This window comes from Lepisosteus oculatus, unplaced genomic scaffold (genome assembly GCF_040954835.1).
Source record: "Lepisosteus oculatus isolate fLepOcu1 unplaced genomic scaffold, fLepOcu1.hap2 HAP2_SCAFFOLD_106, whole genome shotgun sequence".
Classification (NCBI taxonomy): Eukaryota; Metazoa; Chordata; class Actinopteri; order Semionotiformes; family Lepisosteidae; genus Lepisosteus; species Lepisosteus oculatus.
This window is the reverse complement of record NW_027167657.1, coordinates 85108-102234: the sequence shown is the minus strand read 5'-3', so window position 1 is coordinate 102234 and position 17127 is coordinate 85108. Positions and strand designations below refer to the sequence as shown.

General features: G+C 44.3%; 4 non-coding genes across 4 annotated transcripts; 2 read left to right on the top strand and 2 right to left on the bottom strand.

Moving 5' to 3' along the window:
* Positions 1–1781: 1781 nt before the first annotated feature.
* LOC138225856 (U1 spliceosomal RNA) lies at positions 1782–1945 on the top strand. Its single transcript, XR_011184267.1, has one exon. It is a non-coding gene; the product is annotated as a U1 spliceosomal RNA (small nuclear RNA).
* A 636-nt stretch (positions 1946–2581) lies between these two features.
* On the bottom strand, positions 2582–2700 carry LOC138225850 (5S ribosomal RNA). Its single transcript, XR_011184262.1, has one exon. It is a non-coding gene; the product is annotated as a 5S ribosomal RNA (ribosomal RNA).
* A 1291-nt stretch (positions 2701–3991) lies between these two features.
* Positions 3992–4133, top strand: LOC138225869 (U4 spliceosomal RNA). Its single transcript, XR_011184279.1, has one exon. It is a non-coding gene; the product is annotated as a U4 spliceosomal RNA (small nuclear RNA).
* A 9686-nt stretch (positions 4134–13819) lies between these two features.
* On the bottom strand, positions 13820–13961 carry LOC138225876 (U4 spliceosomal RNA). The gene has a single exon (XR_011184286.1). It is a non-coding gene; the product is annotated as a U4 spliceosomal RNA (small nuclear RNA).
* Positions 13962–17127: the final 3166 nt, after the last annotated feature.

The window sequence follows — 17127 nt, the reverse complement described above, 5'->3', positions numbered from 1 at the left end:
TGAAGCTGTGTGTGGCGGGGGTTCCGTGCCCCCCCGAGCGGGACTGAAGGATCGTTCGTGTGCAACTCTTTGGAAAGGAGCTGCTTTCCAAATCGCATTGCGTGCCTGGATGTTGGCGAATGCGCTCCCTTGTGTTGGCTCGTCCCGCACTGGAGGAGGACAAACAATCTGCACGGAGGAGCACCAGGCAAGTCTTCACCAGACAAAAACCTCCAGTGCACAGCACTCTGGAAACATTTCGGGGCTTTCGCGTGTTTATTTCAGCACATAAAGCGCACCGGTCCAACACGTCGGCCGGGCGCGCGGCGCCTCCGCCCTCTTGTGGCCTTGCGGCGTCAGAGCAAGAGGCTCCTTCTCGCTGCCCTTCCGCTGTGTTGCAGGGCCCCGAGAGGGAACCCGGAGCGCGCACTTTGTGGGGGGCGGGGGACCGCGTTCGCGCTCTGCCCCCGGTCTCTTGCGCGAGTACTAAATCTCACGGACAGGGGGGCCTCGTCATTGATTGTTACAGGTGAGACGGGGATTAGGAGGAGACCCCGACTGATGTGTAAAGGGGAGCACTAACACCAGAGGGACACCCCCGGCGTCTCTTTTTGAGAGACGCCCTGGGGTTTCCTAATGGCCAAGGAGGGTCGGGACCTCGGTTTGACGCCTCCCCCGAAGGACGGCGCCTGTTTGTGCAGCAGAGTGTCGCCATCAGGAGGCTGGGGCGTAAGAGAGCCACACAGCCCGCAGGGTGAGCGCTCCCTACTGGTCCCAGTCACACCTCTTGCAGGAGCAGCAGCAACCGGAGCTTTTCCGGGGTGGAATCTCCTATCCGGGTGCCGGCCAGGCTCACACCTGCTGGGCTGCCCCTGGGGTGAGCCCAGTCGAGAGTCGCAGGGCCAGATCTAGTCACCGGGGAGAAACGATACAAGTGAAGGATTGCTCGGCTCTCGGCACTTGAAAAGACCGACAAATGTCTCGTTCCCGCCGGAGCTGAATGTACCCGCATGTGTGGTGTCGTCTTCTTCCCCCGCCCCGCTGTGTTTGCTGTATTGTCTCTGAAGCCGGCCCCCCCGAGACGAGACGGGCTGTTCCTGTGCCCCAATTAACACTTTACAGGTGCCATTCCCCGGCATTGTGGCCATTGTTGGTGCTCACACGCGATAAGATAAGGCGGAGGAGAGCGGGGCATGCCCAGCGGCAGACATTCAAGGAGGGGGTAGGGCGAGGTGAGGTGAGGTGCGACACGCCGGAGCCCCGACGCAGCTAATGCGGAGCACTTGTTGGACTGGCATCGAAAGGACGTGTGCGCACGGAGCGAGCCTTCCCTGCGGCGGAGCGCGGGAACTTTCTCCCCCCCTCCCGCTGCAGGAGTTGTGTGCACTGCAGCGGTGCCGAGAGAAAAGCACAGAAGGCAGCAGGCTCTGGAGAGCAGGTAAGAGACGGAGCCTTGTGGGCAGGCGAGCAGGCCCGTTTTTTGGAAATTGCTGAAAAGGTTTGTTTGGTGTGTGGCAGGTGCACGTCGCGAGCTTGCGTGGCCATCTGCCGGTCTGGAGTTATGCAAATGAGGCCGAATTGCATCCCGGGACATGCTGCGAATGCGCAACGGCGACTGCAGATGTGTAGGAAACGGCGCGCTCGTTTTCTCGTTTTGCCCACACTTTTGAGTGTTAGTGTGGCGTGTGAGTGTGTGAAAGAGTGGGCCCAGCAGGAGGCAGTGGCGTGCGGGGCGAGGAGGTGGCCTAGGCTGCGCGATTTGTGCTGTGGGTGCGGGCCGCTTGCAGGGGCCTGTTTAACTCATACTTACCTGGCAGGGGAGATACCTTGATCAAGAAGGAGGTTCACCCAGGGCGAGGCTCGGCCATTGCACTCCGGCTGTGCTGACCCCTGCGAATTCCCCAAATGTGGGAATCTCGACTGCATAATTTCTGATAGTGGGGGACTGCGTTCGCGCTCTCCCCTGATGTGCTTGGTCCAAAATCAGATACGGGAGGGTTAGGACACCACGAGCTGCGTGGCTGCGGAAGGATCCCGGTTCGACAGGAGTGGACGCCGCTGCTGGTTCTCGCTGGCTTTTAGTTAGGGGTCCGGAGAAGCATCTCAAGCTAGTTCCACTACTCCTTCCGGACGTTCATTCCCTTTTCAAAGTCAGTCGTTTTGCTGTAGTCTGCGTTCTTTAGGCTGATTATCGAGGTTAGCCTTTATTTGGTCATGGGGGGCCTCGGTACTGTATGCTGAGTCTAAAGACAGTTTCACCCGTTTTCTGATTGATCGGTTCTGTACCAGTGCAGACATGTCAAACAGTGAATGGCTGTACCTCTATTGTATCCGTGCTCAATGAATGAAATCGGTAACAAATGAATATATGTCTAGTTATACGAAAAACGAGTGGTTTATCGACTCATCTTCATTTGCAGATTTAGAGGCAGCTTCGATATTCGTTTTACAGACGGGTTTTTTTTTTTGAATATGGGTCACACACATGCCACAGCAACAAAACATCTCTAGAGATGAGGCTATAGATCACCTTTCCATCCTGCAGGTTTTCCTCCCAAAGCCTACGGCACCAACGGCGACCCCTGCTGGCCGGGAGAGCAAAAGCTTACAGCACCTGGTATTCCCAGGCAGTCTCCCATCCAAGTACTAACCAGGCCCGACGCTGCTTAGCTTCCGAGATCAGACGAGATCGGGCATGTTCAGGGTGGTGTGGCCGTAAGCGAAAGCCCCGGCGCCTGACTCGCTACTTGAAGCTGTGTGTGGCGGGGGTTCCGTGCCCCCCGAGCGGGACTGAAGGATCGTTCGTGTGCAACTCTTTGGAAAGGAGCTGCTTTCCAAATCGCATTGCGTGCCTGGATGTTGGCGAATGCGCTCCCTTGTGTTGGCTCGTCCCGCACTGGAGGAGGACAAAGAATCTGCACGGAGGAGCACCAGGCAAGTCTTCAGTGCACAGCACTCTGGAAACATTTCGGGGCTGTCGCGTGTTTATTTCAGCACGTAAAGCGCACCGGTCCAACACTTCGGCCGGGCGCGCGGCGCCTCCGCCCTCTTGCTGCCCCTGCAGCTGCTTCACTTTTCCCTTTAGTTGCCATCGATTTTTTTGTAGTGCTATACATATACGATTGAGGTATCTTAGAGTTCTCCTTCGAAGACCCAGCACTCTCTTTTCTTTTCCCAGTGTTACTCATATCGGACTTTTTAAACCTAAAAAAAAATCGTTTTTTTTCTTTCAATTATAACTGAAGTTTAAACAACTAGTGTTAAGTCCTTATTTTTCTGTAGTCAAAAAAAGCAAAAATTAACATTCAGGTCATGAAAAACTCAAAAAAACTCCCCAACCACTAAACTTTACCTCCCACCTGAGCGCCATCTTGAACGCCCCTACCACCAGAGAATGCTCACGATTTCGGAAGCTGTCTCCGGGACGTGCTGATTCCACACATCCTGAATAAATCATGATATTGTTAGTTGCTGTAGCTAGACGTTCAAATGAGTTTCATGGCCAGATGGACTGTTTCCTCCAGCGGTATAATATTGCAGTGAGACAGCACGATGCCTGCAAGACCATGTCACGCTAAACGCCACAGATTGTGTTTGTCCGTTCGTGTCAGTCGTCCCGCAGCCACGGGAAGTGGGACACAAACATGCTGCAATGCTTTCAAGACGTTAGGATTTGTTTGTGCAACATCCAAGAGGAGTACTTGTGGCTTGAATGTGAACTGTAAGTGCCCGCCCCCTTTCCTCTGTAGTGCATGAGTTCCTCCCGGCATGCCCTTCGTCATTGTTCTGTCATCTTGTATTTAAAGGGTTGTATTTCTGCTGCTGAAAATAAGCAACGGTTTTCTCACAACGCCCTTTGTTCCCAACGGAGCCCTTGTCTGTCATGAAATTCTTCAAAACCTCAAGCTAGAAGAAGAAGAAGACGACAAATATGAAGCGTTATAGCAACGACATGCCATGACACGATCGATAACGATTTCCATAGGATCCCCGCGGTTGCCTGGCAACCGTCAGCTTTGTGCAGTGGCAGTATCGTAGCCTGTGAGGTTTAGCCGAGGCGTGATTATTGCTAGTTGAAAACTTTTCCCAATACCCCGCTTCCGCCGGTTTGCAATACAATCGGCGAAAGCAATTTTTGACAGTCTCGTCAGAGACTGAGCAAGGTGTTTAAAGACAGATTTGGTCACGGTGATATCATGGTAGAAAGAAACGAACTTGTTACGTGTCAACAGAAACGCTCTTTAGCTCTTTCAGCTTTATGCAGAGAACAGCGTCTGTCGAGATTACTTTTGTGTCAGCGCGAAACGCCGTGTGCTTGTCAGTATGATTTCATATTGCTCGTAGCGGCGCCTGGCTTTTGTCTGTCAAAAGTTAGGTTGCGCTTCTTCATGCTGCATCGTCGGCATGAGTGGAGCATTTTAAACGTCTGTACTTACTGCGCCCCATAAGAAATCGTTTGTCCCCATTCAAAAGAGATTGTGCGATGTCCTGCAGCGTTCGCAAAGCAAACCTTTGACAGTTTGAAAAGAGGAATTTATTCTGCTTCCTGTGCGTGCAGTAGTTACAAAGTTGAACGTCTTTACACGATCTGCTGCAGTTTTCAGTGGGTGGGCTTTGTCAAATGGCTTGGAAAAACGCACTGTGTTTCGGCTCGGGAAACATCATGAGCAGTGTCCTGCATGTTTTCTGTGTATAGCTGTCTTTTAACGCATACAGAATTCATTCGAAATCATTGATTTCTCCAATTAACAAGGGTCCCTTTTTGAACCTGCCAGAAGCATTCTTTCAATGTAACAGATTTACTCCGGGGAAGGGCAGCATGACATTGAGAGTAGCTCAAGCTTTCAGCACCTTTATCTGACTGCATGTATGCAGACACTGCTCAGAATCCCCTGTAAGATTCTCCTTCAATTACGTTTTGCAGTGCTTTAGCTCTTTCAAAAGGCTTCGCTTTGCTAGTCACAATCCAAGGCTCATGACAGCATTTGAAAACATTCGCAACTGCGTTGGCCGGGAATCGGACCTGGGTTAACTGCTTTGAAGGCAGCTATGCGCAACACTGGCTCGCTCCAGAATAAATCTCGCGTCGAGGGCATATTTTTTTCCATTTTACCGTGAGTCGGGCTCAGCTGCACAGAGGAGAGAGCAGAGCAATGAGGTCACGGGGACAGGGGAGTCACACGCTGGCGGTTTGAATACGCGGAAGATCACTGAGGGATCCACAGTATATGGACCCTCCGTGCGCCATCAGTCCGCACTCCGGACTCTGAATCCTGCCATCCGAGTTAAGATCTCGGCGGAACCTGAGGCGCAGTTCCTTCTTAAAACGTAATCTGGTGAGCATTTCTAGAATCGTACTTGTATAGATGCAGCCTTTAATGTGTTGCTAGGTTAAAATTGATGACTTCTTGTATTTCAGTAGGCAACTGCCCTCTTGATTTCGGATTTAATTTCTTTATTACAGGGGCGCTTTTATGAAGACAGAGTCATGTTCAGGTACTTTGCTTGATGGAGGAAGCTCATTTCGGACTCTGTGATCTGCTCACCTGGAAAGGTCTGCTATACTACTACAAGAGAGAAGTAGAGTCTGGAAGAAGGGACAATATTATGATGCTTTGGAAGATAATGTTTTTTTTTCTTATACTGAAAATGAAAGGTAGTTGTTTCTATATGGACTCAGTCTTTGGAATTTGTATATTTATATATTTCAGTGAACCCTCAGCCATTCCTTCTGTATTGTAATTCAGTTTCTCTTTTAAAATTCCTTCCCCACTTCTAGGACCTGCAGTTGCTGAACTCCACAATGGCTTCTATTGGAAAGTCTGTGACTGAGACCAAGTAAGTGTTCACTTTTTTATGAAACCATTATTTATTTAGGAGCAATGAGCAATTCTTATATAAATGCAATAAAATCATTATGCTCAAACTATGAGAGAGAAAATTAAGGATAATTTAAGAAATCAGTCTTAGCTTGTTTCTATACACAGATGGTATTATTTATTTTCAAAGGAAACCCGCGCGGATTCCCCTGGTGTGCAAGATGTACCTGAATACTCTTGATCAGCTTCCTGCTCACTTGAAGAGGGCGTGTATGAAGCACGCCACGGCAGAAAAGATCAGGATGGCCTCTCAACAGGCGAGGGAGGACATGATGAATCACCTGAAGAACGGGGTCATCGTGGATTACCACAGAATAGAGATCGTGTCTGGTGAGGCAAACAGGATAGTGGTTGTAAGACTGCTAGAGTCCTTGGGCCTTTTTGTACATGAGAAGCCTGAAGACACATTGGCAAGGTGAGATATTTTTAATCTGTAAGGCTTCTGTAGTTTCTTTTTGAAATCATTGTTACAACATATTATGTAAAAGCATGTTGAAAAGAATCTACCTGCATTCCAGCGGCCCTGAGCAAGAGGCCGCTGTCCAGGAGGAAGAGATGCCAGAGGCTGCTCTAGAAACTGAAACAGAAGCGGATAAGGAAGGGGAAGATGTGAGCTCTGAAGAACTCTATCAGCAGTAAGACTTTTTTATTTTTCAGATGTATCTATTTTTTACTAAAATTCTAATTTGTCTTATAGGTATAAAATGTTTAAACCGGTGTTTTATATCCTTACAGGCCCTGAGTAGTTAAAAAGTATCAGCAGGCCGGAAGAGAGTGGCCCAAGCTGGACTCTATAGAAAGCACTCCCTGGATGCTCCTCTCCTGATTGGATTCAAACAGTACCTTACCAAGGATCTGGGAGTGGCAAATTATTCTCAGGAGGTATTTATTTTTTAAAGGCATTTAAAATTAAGCAATGGTATCTTCATTGTAAATGTTTTTATTTCTTAGCTTAAAATTCACCCATGTGAAATGATGTCAGCCATAAACATCATGACTCTATATTTCCTACCTGAATCTATTCTACTTAAATTATTACATTATACACAATTTGAGTTCATTTTAAAAAGTAAAAGGTAATGAAAGGAATGCATTTTCATAAGAAAGATAATACCGATATGCATGTGATAATCTTCCTTATATCATGTAGTGCATCATTTGGACACTTTGTGGGCTTCAAATACAAAGAAAATCATGTTCTATGGTACAAGATAAATACAAAACTTAAGCTTCTTTATAAAGCATAAGCAATCATTTATTACATCGCTTCTTGAATTAAATCTTTTGACAAGAGGTAAGACTTCTGTTACATTTAAACCCATGTTTAGCTGTGTTTTTTAGATTTAACTGAACCAATTTCTGTGTGTGATAATGTCCTTGAATTCTGACAACATCACACTAAATTACATGATATAAAACAGCTAATGTTTCTAGAGATAAAGTTTCTGAGATGCTTCTAATTACTTTTTATTACCAGGGACAGTTTAATTCACCTTGTACAGTACTGTAAGACCAAGATGCTTTTTTTAAAAGTTATTTAACATTTTATAGAACTTTGTCTACTATGGCAACATGATGTGCTTGGTGAAACTTGGAAAAATACTGCTTGGCCACTTATCTTAAGATAAAGATAGGATAAAGGTTTATCTTTTGCACCTACCTGACCCCCAGGGAAGGCCAATGCTTTCTAAGTTGATGGTTCCCTACAGTAGACTGTACTTTAATTTCAAAGGTAATGTATATTGACCCAAATCAGTTTTGGAATCCAATCTACTGACGAGATGGAGCACATCCTTTTTTCAGGATTTTAGCATCATACGTTTGGTATATTTAGTCCCTAATGCTGAAAGAAATGATCATAGAACATTTGGACACTTTGTGGGCTTGAAATACAAAGCAAATCATGTACTATGGTACAAGATAAATACAAAACTTAAGCTTTTATTTTAATTAGATTTGTTTATAAAGCATAAGCAATCATTTATTACATTAATATATGTGAAAATAACATTTTAGCATCATACGTTTAGTATATTTAGTCCCTAATGCTGAAAGAAATGATCATAGAACATGACATCTAACCTTACCTGCGGTGTTTTTAATCCCTATTGCTCAATGCACGGTGAAAGCATTCCATACATGTGTCTGACAATGAGGAATGGGCCCCTGAGACAGTCATTTGCCTGTTTCACAAATGATCGTATTTTACTAGAGATTCTGTTTGGGATTCAGATGTGCATTCGGACAGCAATCCCTTTCAAGAAATGATACGTTCTGGATGAGGTCAAAGGTGCTGGAACACTGTATCTAGGATGTGTTTGCAGAGACTGTGTGTCTCCTGCTTCAATGCAGTGATAAACAGATGTGCTCCTTTAATTTATTGGTACATGCCCAGGGCAGTAAGCAGTCTGAGGATTTATTTCCAGATGGCATAGAGCAGTGAAGCAGTGAAGTAGTGCAAAACACTGGATCATTATATTATTAGAATCTATTCTACTTAAATTATTACATTATACTCAATTTGAGTTCATTTTAAAAAGTAAAAGGTAATGAAAGGAATGCATTTTCATAAGAAAGATAATACCGATATGCATGTGATAATCTTCCTTATATCATGTAGTGCGTCATTTGGACACTTTGTGGGCTTGAAATACAAAGAAAATCATGTTCTATGGTACAAGATAAATACAAAACTTAAGCTTTTATTTTAATTAGATTTGTTTATAAAGCATAAGCAATCATTTATTACATTAATATATGTGGAAATAACATTTTAGCATCATATGTTTAGTATATTTAGTCCCTAATGCCGAAAGAAATGATCATTTGTTTAACATGCACGGGTCTGTCTCAAAGGATGCAGTACTCCTGAAGGGTCTCAAACCCTACATTTCGGATGCCTAGCTGTATCCCTCACATGTGGCACCTCAGAATGACTTCTAACCTTACCTGTGGTGTATTCAGTCCCTATTGCTCAATGCACGGTGTACATACTGCACACATGTGTCTTGAGAATGAGGAATGGGCCCCTGAGACAGTCATTTGCCTGTTTCACAAACAGGGACCTGGACCTAGACCTGGCCCGTACAGGGCTCAAACCCGCGACCTTGGCGTTATTAGCACCACGCGCTAACCAACTGAGCTAACCGGCCTCACGACAGTGCTCCTCTCTGTGTTGCAAAAAATCAAACTCAGGGAATTTCTTTTGTCTTCCTTTGAATAGAAAGCCGTGTAATTCAGTGTACGGGCTTTCTCGTGCAGTTTCATGGTTCTTGTAACCCAAATCCTACACTGGCCTAAAGTGCCCCCCCATTTCACAGCATTTTTCAGCTGATTTAAAATGTACCTAAAGGAGAAGCATTATTGAAGACCATCAATTACCAAGAGCTTTTGTCAAAGGTTTTGGTGGTCATTTTGAATGACCACAGAGCGCTGTGACCTCGGTTTTACATCTCATCCAAAAGACAGCGCCCTTTTACAACACAGCATCTCCGTCACTATACTGGGGCATTGGGACCCACACAGACCTCAGGGTGAGCACCCCCCCGCCGGCACCATTAACACCGCTTCCAGCTGGAAGCTTTGTTTTTCCCTGTAGCTCATCCTCATCCAGGTACTGACCTGGCTCACACCTGCTTAGCTTCAGTGGGTATTCAGTTGCGAGTTGCAAGGGGATGCAAGTGATGGAGCCGCTCGCTGCAAAAGCCACTGCATTGGCCGGGAATCTAACCCGAGCCTCCCGCGTGGCAAGCGAGAATTCTACCACTGAACCACCAATGCTCAGTGCCTGGGCCTTCAAAAAAGACGCTTTTTTGGTGCTCTGTGCAAAACGCGTCGACATCTGCTTCCAGCTGCAAAATGTCATTTGCGGACGCTGAAGAACTTATTTCCAAGGCAGCGGGTACAAGCGATTGGGCGTTTTAAAACCACCAGGAACAGCAAAGAGGCACGCTTCTTTGCTTGTGCCGAAACACACCGACTGAAGGCGGACAACGTAGTCGGCAGGATTGGAACCTGTGCGGGGAGACCCCAATGGATTTCTAGTCCATCGCCTTAACCACTCAGCCACGACTACAGCAAGCCCCACCGCCGCTGCGTTCTTGCTACAATCTTACCTGGATCGCGAGGCGCCGGCGGAAGCCTATTTCAAAGTCGTTCTCCGTTTCAAAAAAACATTTCCAAAATACAAGCCTTGCAGACAGACACGCCTCAGAGGACTTAAGGGTGGCTTCATGTCGGAATGATAAAGTCTCCCCGTCCGGACATGAAAATGCCACTTTGTTACACACAAAAAAAGAATCAACAACAGAGAAATGCCCACAAGCATTTGAAAAGCCGCACCACGTCGCACTTGAAATAGCTCTTACATTAGTGGTAGACACAGGAATCGCCTTTTTATTTACGCTCTTACCAACGCGATGGAAAGCAAAACAAAGCAAAGCAGAGCAAAACAAAACGAACAAACGAAAACCCTCACGTCCCGCACTTGCATATAACGCTGTTACGTGCCCAAGCGGTATTGTACGTCATCCTAGCACTGCACCCCGGGTCGTACGGTATATGGGAACGAGCACACGCCACGAATCGTCTCGAATCACTCCCTACAGCTGTAAGGCGCCTTGAAGCGTGCACCCCCAACATTCTTCTTTGCGCATCTGTGAAAGGTAAACTCTTGAGCAAACTCTGAACCAGCTCTAAGGAAACTAATCCGATTAGACGTTACTTTGACTCATCCTTTAAGGGACCCTTGTTAATTGGAGAAATCAATGATTTCGAATGAATTCTGTATGCGTTAAAAGACAGCTATACACAGAAAACATGCAGGACACTGCTCATGATGTTTCCCGAGCCGAAACACAGTGCATTTTTCCAAGCCATTTGACAAAGCCCGCCCACTGAAAACTGCAGCAGATCGTGTAAAGGCGTTCAACTTTGTAACTACTGCACGCACAGGAAGCAGAATAAATTCCTCTTTTCAAACTGTCAAAGGTTTGCTGCAGGACATCGCACAATCTCTTTTGAACGGGGACAAACGATTTCTTATGGGGCGCAGTAAGTACAGACGTTTATAAAGCTCCACTCATGCCGACGATGCAGCATGAAGAAGCGCAACCTAACGTTTGACAGACAAAAGCCGGGCGCCGCTACGAGCAATATGAAATCAAACTGACAGCACACGGCGTTTCGCGCTGACTCAAAAGTGATCTCGACAGACGATGTTCTCTGCATAACGCTGAAAGAGCTAAAGAGCGTTTCTGTTGAGACGTAACCCATTGGGCAAAAGACGTATAATATACGTCTATTAAACGCATATCTTAGACGTCTAAATGTGGTCTACAATTCGTCTAGAATGAAATTCTAATATACGTCTAAAGTTAAACGTCAATTATACGTCTATATTTAGACGTTCATTATACATAAATGGTTGGAGTTCTATTATACGGATAAATTTAGAGGACTATTATACATATATGGTTGGAGTTCCGGATAACTTTAGAGGTCTATTATACGTATATGGTTAGAGGTCTATTATACGGATAACATTAGAGGTCTATTATACGTATATGGGTAGAGGTCTATTATACATCAAAGATAGATTTTATAGGTGTAGAAACAAGTAAAACAAGCCAATGATTAGGTTTAGAAATGTATTCTGAAAATACACATTCACACCTGAAACATATGTATTTCAAATTATACATTGTATACAATCAATCAACAATCAACATATGGGCAATAATCATAAAAACACAACTAGTCTTAAACTTCAGCTACAAATTCTGGTAACATGGCAATATACAGTATAGTAATGACAAACACAAAACTAATTACATTAACACACTAACTCAAAACCACATTTTGATTCAAATATACATTTTAAAATGTACAACTTCTATATTTCCAAGAAAAAAATATTACATAAAATATAAAATATTACAATGGAAGTTAAGACGATTTTTGTCCACTATTTGCAAACCCTGTCTAATTGTCCTAACAGTTAGAACCAAAAACCTATTATTTTCAGAGTCCAGATCTCCTGGCCCCCTGCCTTGCATATGCATTCTTCAAGTAACACATTGCGTGCTCCTTTATTTCTTTTTCTGTTGATGTAGGGTGGGACTTCAGCACCGCAGCTAGGAGAAAATTATATAATATTACTTCCCAAATAAATGATGATTAATATCTTCTTTAGTATAATCTAAAAAATGAACGGTTTACTAAGCTCAAAGCTGAAATAAATGTATAAAATTTGGCTTGCATCATAGCAGTTGAGCAATAAAGTCTGTCCTAATTAAAGAGTACCCAAAGTTTGAAAGTACAACATAGAATAAGAATAAGAGAAACGGCAAAACGATTTTGTGTCATCTTCCCCATTCACACTATTTTATGTGCCATTTTTTTGCTTATTCACATACTATTTTAATCAAAATAATATTAAGAAAGATCTGTATGTATTCAGATAGTATTATTATTGTTCATACTTACTCGTCAAAAGAGGATTGCTGAGATATTTTCGGATATACTTTTACGTTTGAAAAACGTGTCCAAAATGGTGACCAACGAATACTAGCAATGCATTGTGGTATATAACCGGAAAATATGCTGGGTTCGATATTTTCTCAACGTATGCGTTTATTAATGTTGTCGATATTATGGTTGAAATTTAACATTGATAATACATCGCTGCTATGAGCTGATGTGCAATTTTAACGCATGCAATAAGTAAGGATCGGTCACTGTTGTATGGTATTATATATAATGACATTATGGAATAGGATGGGGACAGGCCTGGCATCACGGGGGGAGGGGGGAATGTCGCCCCTTCAGTTTTGGGCAAAAAGTTTTACCTAACTTAATTTGCACCCTAAAAAAATAGTTGTACTTTGTCAATGGTCAGACAACACTAAATGACACGAACAGTCACTCAGTCTGTTTGATAGGCAGGAGGGCTATCCGTCCAGGAACTGCACATATTATTGAGTGTCAACATTACGATCCTGTTTGCTCAGGTGGACCGATTCCTTGCAGTAGTTTATCATTATACTTAAAATCGTTTTATAACTAGGACTAGTTATAGCAGTCTGTGCTTTCTGTTGGTTTTACAACATTTTTTTCTTAACGATTCAGAACGTCCATGTAGCTGCAAAAATGAACGCTTATGGTACTTTTCGCTCCAGGCAATACAAACCTTGAGAGTGACGAAAAATGTGAAACTAAACTTCATCGCAAATACCAGATTGCTAGTCGTTATCTTCTATCATGAAGCACTAATCAATGGCATAGCTGCGAGATTTCATTTGGGTAGCTGCACCGTACAGCTCCGTTTCAACTGAAATATCACTCCCCCCTCAGAATTTCAGACGCCCCCCTACAGATTTTTCCTCGGGCACCGCGCACTGATGGGGGACTTTTGTCAAGAAAATAAAAATAGAAACTCTATAGGCACTCAAACATTTTACTGTTTTTTTTCAGGCAGGTGGCAAGACCCCCTCAGCAAAACCCTTGTATGCCAAGCTGTGGGCATTGATTGTGTGCCGCAACTAGGAGTATACGGCACTCTGCACAGTGTACGAAGTAAATTATTTTCGCAGTAATTAATTTATTATATTTACTATATTTATTATACACGTGTAAATTAATTGCTGCGAAAATAATTTACTTCGTACACTGTGCAGAGTGCCGTATACTCCTAGTTGCGGCACACACGATACATACAGTAAAAAGCCTCAGGCACTGTGTTAGATGTGTTTTCGACGTTATATATGCGTTTGTTAATGTCGTCAATTTTACGGTTGCAATTCGACGTTGATTATACTTCGAGGCGACGTATATATACGTATAGCCGTAATTTCACCGTAAATATACGTATATTCGACGAATCAATGCCCACTGGGAACAAGCTCGCTTCTTTCTACCATGATGTCACCATGACCAAATCTGTCTTTAAACACCTTGCTCAGTCTCTAACGAGACTGTCAAAAATTGCTTTTGCCGATTGTATTGCAAACCGGCGGAAGCGGGGTATTGGGAAAAGTTTTCAACTAGCAATAATCCCGCCTCGGCTAAACCTCACAGGCTACGATACTGCCACTGCGCAAAGCTGACGGTTGCCAGGCAACCGCGGGGATCCTATGGAAATCGTTATCAATCGTCTCATGGCATGTCGTTGCTGTAACGCTTCATATTTGTCGTCTTCTTCTAGCTTGAGGTTTTGAAGAATTTCATGACAGACAAGGGCTCCGTTGGGAACAAAGAAACCCGTTGATTCTTTTCAGCAGCAGAAATACAACCCTTTAAATACAAGATGACAGAACAATGACGAAGGGCATGCCGGGAGGAACTCATGCACTACAGAGGAAAGGGGGCGGGCACGTACAGTTCACATTCAAGCCACAAGTACTCTTCTCGGATGTTGCACAAACAAATCCTAACGTCTTGAAAGCATTGCGGCATGTTTGTGTCCCACTTCCCGTGGCTGCAGGATGACTGACATGAACGGACAAACACAATCTGTGGCGTTTAGCGTGACATAGTCTTGCAGGCATCGTGCTGTCTCACTGCAATACTATACCGCTGGAGGAAACAGTCCATCTGGCCATGAAACTCATTTGAACGTCTAGCTACAGCAACTAACAATATCATGATTTATTCAGGATGTGTGGAATCAGCACGTCCCGGAGACAGCTTCCGAAATCGTGAGCATTCTCTGGTGGTAGGGGCGTTCAAGATGGCGCTCAGGTGGGAGGTAAAGTTTAGTGGTTGAGGATTTTTTTTGAGTTTTTCATGACCTGAATGTTAATTTTTGCTTTTTTTGACTACAGAAAAATAAGGACTTAACACTACTTGTTTAAACTTCAGTTATAATTGAAAGAAAAAAAAACGTTTTTTTTTAGGTTTAAGAATTTCGATATGAGTAACACTGGGAAAAGAAAAGAGAGTGCTGGGTCTTCGAAGGAGAAGTCTAAGAAACCTCAATCGTATATGTATAGCACTACAAGAAAATTGATGGCAACTAAAGGGAAAAGTGAAGCAGCTGGAGGGGACGTGGAAAGAGTGCTGGAGATGCGCTCGTACGCGAGCGTTCGCAGCCCAAGTGAGACTCAGCTGCCAGAGGAAGAGCCGGAGTCCCTGCCCAGCACACCTGTGAAAACCCCGGCAGCCAAGAGAGGAAGGGGCGACCTGACGCTGGAGGAGCTCCAGACCAACATCTTCAACATGATGGCACAGAGCATGGGTGAGCTGAAGGAAATGATTTGATCTAATACAGTCGCAATCGAAAGTCTTAAAAAGTCCATGGACTGTGTGTTTAAAGAGGTTGAAGACTTAAAGAGTGAAGTAAAAGTTCTTAAACAAGTAAATACCAAACAAGAAAAGCATATTAAAGAACTTGAATTGAAAGTGAACGATGTAGATAGATACCGTCGATGATGGAATTTAAAATTATTTGGAGTTAAAGAGGAACGTGATAAGGACCTTGTTGCAACAGTGAAGGGTATCTGTAAAAGGAACCTGCCGGACCAGGAGGACGTAATATCGGCCATTGACTTTGTTCACAGGCTCGGGAGAGCGAACATGTCTGGGCAAGTGCGCCCCAGATCGATTATAATACAGTTCACCAAGAGGACGGCGAGGGACATGCTGTGGCGAGTGGCGAGGGAGAATGAGTATTTGAATGGGAACAAACTGAGGTTTGCAGAGGACCTGTCTGCCGCGGACAGGAGTACCAGGAACCAGCTGTGGCCCCAGGTTGAAGCTGCCAGAAGAGAGGGGAGGAGAGCCTACTTTGTGGGAGCGAGGGCCTTTGTGGATGGGAAGGAGATTTGCTCCCAGTGACTGCTCAGTTAATGATTATGTTTGGTTATATTTGTTATACCAGTATATACTAGTGTTTCTTTAGTGTTAGTTTGGAATGGTGTAGTTAAGTCTTAAGGACTGTTATAGTTCTGGTTGTTGTAACAGAAGAAATAAGGTTCTTGATCCCGAGATGAAGTAAAACAGATGAGTTTATTGCATGCAAGGAACAATAAAGCCAAAGTCTTGTTTCCCGCAAGAAACAACAAAACCGAAGTATTGTTCCACGTACTGTTACAAACTTTTGGGTTATATAGTGTTTTCTTCTCCGTTTCTGACGTCACTCGGTCTGATGGTAAAGAGGGGGGTTCATGGTATTTGGCCAGTTTACGATGTTCTGGGCAAATGGTCAGTTTAACATTACACCCAGGGGGGTTCCTAGCTTGCATCTGCAATCCTTATCAGTTAACCCCCTTTCCTGCCATAAACCCCAGCTTGTGACTTAGAAGTCTAAACCCCCTACAGAAAGGATTAAATTCAAACCCCCGTCTTCACATCTTTCTTCATTCCCCCCTTATAAAATATGGCATACGTCAGTGTAGCCTATTTTTATAAATACAATGTCAGGGCAGATCTTTCCTTTCTTGGCGAACAGGTATGTATTGCCATGTCATTGTACGTTCCACGGTTATAGCAAGATGTGATACATTTTTTTGTGAATGTGATGATTACAATTATACATATAAACAATACTACTCCTACGGATAAACACTATAAAAAGGTTCCACCCCAGGCCCCAAACACAGACTTTACCCATACTGAAATTTCTGTCCCTCATTGTAAATGTGTTGGGCCAGATCTGAGATGTGCTCAGAATTTTCAGGAATATATGTGCAGCATTCAGTGCCAATTACTGCACAAGTTCCTCCTTGGGCCGCCAGTACATAATCTAAAGCTAGTCGGTTCTGCATGGCCACTGTTCTGAGGGCTACCATTTCATCATTAACAGCCTTCAGACTAGATGAGGTAGAATTTGCTAATTCTTCTAAAGTCGAGGCCATTTGAATTAACTCTCGACTCAGAAAGTTCATGCCGGCTTGTGGAAATATTATACCTAAATAATATTCCCAATCAGCCAATTTTCTTTGTGGTCTGTGGTTAGGTCCGAAGGGGCTGTGGATTTGAACACAGATATGAGGAACCACATATCCTAAATAACATGAGCCAGACCACTGGGCTGGCAACCATGGGTAGGCTCGTTTTCCACAAATGAAATATGTTCCGTTTGGCGCTCCCCATGCCTCTGAAAATAAGAAACTTATACCGAATTGTGGGGTGTGCCGATCCCATCCTGGAATTTGGAAGGTAGAGGTGGATATATTTGCAGCGATGGTAAGGTTGCAACGACTCCATCCAACCAAGTGCAGACCATTAGTGTGCTGAAAACATATGTTTCCCTCACGTTCCTTATTTAGAG